Raw genomic sequence first — 4,271 nt, 5'->3', positions numbered from 1 at the left:
CACCGGCGCTGCTCGGAGGCTCCGAGGGGGCAGCGCGGCGGCCCGGTAGCCTTGCGCTGCGCGGAGGGCCCGCGACAGCAGCCGCATGTCTGGCTGGGGCCAGAGCACGGCCGCCCTCCTGTCGCCCGGGTGTCACTGCCGTGCCGGAGACGCCCGAACGCGCTTGGCGGCCTCCCTCCCGGGTTTCCGGAAGTTACCGAAGAGGCTCGGCGCTTTCTTTGGGCGCAGTCGGAAATCATAGGGGCTCCGGTGGCGGAAATTGCCGAAGGGGTTCGTCTTACCTCGACTCGCGCTGTCCCACTGTGGGGCGGGCGGGCTCGGATTGGCCAGCACTGACGGGGCGGGGCTCCGCCTCATGGCCCCGGCCGAGCGCCCCCAGCGCCCTCTGCAGGCCCCGGAGGTGGGGTGTAGTCATTGTGAACCACAAAAAAAAAAAAAAAAAAGCCTCAAACACCACCGAATCCTCCGTACCCCGAAGCTTATAGCAGTAATTCTGAGCAAGAGCCTCGGGAGTACTGAGGTTTCTACCGGGGCGGTTTAAAGTCTGCATAGGTAAAAGTGAGGTTAGTGGGAAGTGTGAGCTGGGGCTTGCATATCCCGGTTACTCTTAGGGACCTGCCTCCAAAAGAAATCTTCAGAATTAAAGTAGTCTGAGAAAGAACATGCAAATGTTGTGGAAAGAAGGCCCCACACTGAAAGCAGGTGCAAAATTAAGTATTTGGAGGAAAATAAATGAATTGTCAGAGGAACAAAAAAGGGCAATTCAAAGTTCCTTCGCATCAGAGATCAGTGGTGAGACTAGAAGACATCCCATTTACAAAATACAGATCTGAGTACAGAGTTTTACAGGCAAGTTTCAAGTGGGAAGGCAGTGAGGATGCGATGCAGCTATTTAGGAACTGTGTGTTGTTGGATGATCTGGGCAAATCCCTCCTGAAATGCAGACTGAGTGTGTATTACCTTGTTTTAGATAACATCATTAATGAGATCCTTGGCTAAAGCCAAAACAGTTTCAAGAATATATTTTATTATACAAATGTGCAACTATCCATAAAATTTTATTAGGCAGTATTTTGTATTACAATCATTGGAGGAGTCAGAATTATGTCCTTGCCTTCCTTCTGTCCTTGTTCTTGTCTTACCAGTACTAGGCAATCATATCTAACAACTAAATTACACTGTTGGAATTGCAGTTATGTCCTTATGAAACATTAGTAAATTGCTATTTTCACAAATCTAATATCAAAAGCAAGAGTAATTCTTGAAAACCTAAGTAGTTTTGGTAGTCAGAAAAGAAAGCTTGGAAGTTTTTGTTCCACAATGGAAATCCAACTGCCAGTGTGCGAATTTGCTATTCAAAATATCAAACATTAGTAGTAATGGTTAGATAAAAATGTTTTCCTATGATTTTAAGTGCACAGCTTTGGATAAGATGTATTGGCAAAATACAGTGTAGCAATAATTTATAAGTAAAAGTCACACTTGAATATCTTTGTGGAGAATGTAGTCTGTGTGAGTTGTCTGGCACTGATAAAAACCCCAGGCCATCGCTCATGAAATCTCACCCACCAAAAGCTTCCTTTGTACCCACTATACTTCCTTTGTACCACTTCATGCCTGCCCATGAAGCTCCTTGAAGTTTTCTTCCAGAAGCATAAAAGAAAAATGATCCAATTTATGCTTTAACAGACAAAATATTTTGATGTTCTGTAACGATGAATGAGAGTCTAACTGCTGTGTGAGCCCAGCTTGTGAAGAGACCTATGGAAAACTCAGGAAACTTAGAGTAAGGGTAAGTTAAAGCTTTTGAGAAAAGGAAAAAAAAAAAAAAGAGTTAATGACTGATGGTCAGCCTTTGAATCACCTGAATCATATCCCCGTTTTAAATGAGAAGGGTGGATTTCCACAGGGTTAGTTCATGGATAAAGGAAGGGGCAAAGTCAGGCTTTTGGTAAAAAGTTAAAATAATATGCAGACACTGTTTCTGTCAAGTCTTTGTCCAACTGATTTTGGTACTATTATTGCTTTGTTCTTTCATGCCACCAATATCACTTGTACTGCTGGTAGAAGTTTTCAGGACATATTTGAACAGGTCTAATGCTTTGTCACTGCAAATGTACTCAAGCAAGCAAGTTGGTGAACAGGGACTTTTGTCGCTGTGTCCAAGTCCCAGGATGTGCTATGGTGCTATTCTTGTGTCTCTTAAAAAATGACAGCATTATAGGCTGAAAAAAACCCTATTTAGATGTTGGTAGTTGGACATGATTCAGATCAATTTGGAGGAGACGTTGCAGCTGTCTGCCTATGTGCAACTTTAATTTTTTCTTTGTTGGATTTGATAAGGGCTCAGGCTCTGTTGGCTGGGTCAGCAATGCCAGGAGCAGGCTCACAGACATTGTGGAAATACAGACTTTACTCCTCGTGGTGTAGAGAGCTGCTGAACTTAGAGACTTCTTGTATAATCTTTGATTGCTTTTGAATTGGTGTTGTGGAATACTTCTGCTAAATGGCTTTTGCAGCCACTTCCTGCCTATGCCAGTTGTGGGTTCCTGAGTGGGCTCACAGCATTGTCAGTCCAGCAAGCTGCTCTTACTGAAAAAGCCCCCTGCCTGATTTTAGGTATTGGCTCCACAGACATATGCTCCTTGTAATTGAGAGCTTGCTGCCTAGGGAATCAAGTGTGGCATGAGATGACATCTTAAACCCTGTCTGTTGAAGCTAGAATGTAGGTCTCCTTTATTTGCTCAGTTTAGGTCATTGCCCAGCAGCACTTCATTGTGCTTTTAATTTAAAAAATTGCTATTGCTAGCTGAAGTCTGGTTTATGTCCTGTTTTGTCTCTGGTTCTGTTGTCCTACAAATGGACTATATACTCCACAGGTATTCAAGTGAATTAAGGACTGGCTGTGGACCTGGACATGCTATGACCACATTTCCATAGTACTATGCCATAGCTATTTAACCTCCAGCCCAGCCACCTGTGCCACTAACCTGTCTTTTCTCCATCAAACCTCTAGTCTCCTTCATACCACACGTACCTTCAGGCTAATCTGAATGCTCATAATACTGTCTGGCTGTTTTTGCTTCATCCTGGATATCCCAAACTAAGCTCAGTTATGCAAAAGCTGTCTGTAAACAGCTAAGTTGAACACATGTGTAACACAATGTAGTTTCAGTTTCTTTGCAACCTGAAGGACAGGAGGGTACAAAGTGCTCTGCTTATTTTTGGCTCTTTGGCATTAGGTTCTACTTGACAGGAATTTAAAACACCGGGCAAAAGTGACAAAAACATAACTCTCTGTAGTGCACTTGCTGTATACATTCTCATGAAAAACTAAAATACAAGTTAAATACATACTTATTTTATTCCAAGCTATAGAATAAGTGTATTTAGGCAGTTTTTCAAAGTGTATTGTACACTGCATGCACAATAAATCAGGTTAATAGCTTGACTTTTTTACAATCTGTGTTCAAAGAACTGTATGATAGGCAATGAGATCATGTTACTTATTGTCCATTTGGACCACATCCGTTTTTGTCATAAAAAAATTTGGGAAACCCAAACCGATAAACGAAATGTATATTAAATGTCTTAATATGAGCATTTGCTCCAAGAAAGAAACTTTACATGCTATGTTCAATTTTTAAATCCCTCCCAATAGAGGATTTTAGACAATAAATTTAGAACGTGATTTCATTGCAGTATTACACTGAAGATTGGTGTAATAGTTTTAAAAATGATGTCACAGTTTCCAAATACAGATTTTGGAATCTTATGCTAGAAATCAAGGTAATAGTTTAGGGCCTGCACATCTAGCTTTAAAACTGTCTTGAAAGGATGACTTGTCAGTGTTGACAAGAACTTCTACCTGTGTGAAATATCTTATAAAGATAGCTTATGACTAGCAGGTCACCATCAAATAGTAACATTAAGAATATTCAAGTCTACATTTGTCAAGACTTATGCATGCAGTTTTGTCTCTTACACATTGCTTAGATGTGTGCACTAAATGTGTTGTGCCTCAAACACCAACAACTTGAAATTACACTATGTAAATATATACATATATGATGCTGTATATGTTTAGTACCAAGTAGATATAACTAGTCAAATGATACTAGACATATGTAGGACCATAGTTAAATTCCAATTAAGAAAAAAGCAAGAAAAATTATTTTTTTTCCTAACAGCATTTCACAGTAGAAGGAGGCAGTCCTTTCTCACTGAATTTTCCCCCTTCAGGATTTGTAAACATCATAGCTCATATTCTA

General features: G+C 41.1%; 1 protein-coding gene across 4 annotated transcripts in view; it reads right to left on the bottom strand.

Moving 5' to 3' along the window:
* MTRF1L (mitochondrial translational release factor 1 like) overlaps positions 1–298 on the bottom strand; it is an 11,569-nt gene extending 11,271 nt beyond the window's left edge. The window contains exon 1 of one of the 4 annotated variants that reach the window (XM_015623123.2): positions 282–298. The gene's annotated coding sequence lies outside the window, so the exon portion shown is untranslated. Of the gene's footprint in view, positions 1–197 lie in introns of all 4 variants that reach the window. The other 3 variants (XM_033512744.1, XM_033512745.1, XM_015623119.3) reach the window with 3 other exon arrangements.
* Between the last annotated feature and the right edge of the window lie 3,973 nt (positions 299–4,271).

The sequence above is a fragment of the Parus major genome, chromosome 3, assembly GCF_001522545.3.
Source record: "Parus major isolate Abel chromosome 3, Parus_major1.1, whole genome shotgun sequence".
NCBI lineage: Eukaryota > Metazoa > Chordata > Aves > Passeriformes > Paridae > Parus > Parus major.
This window is presented reverse-complemented; position numbering and strand designations above follow the sequence as displayed.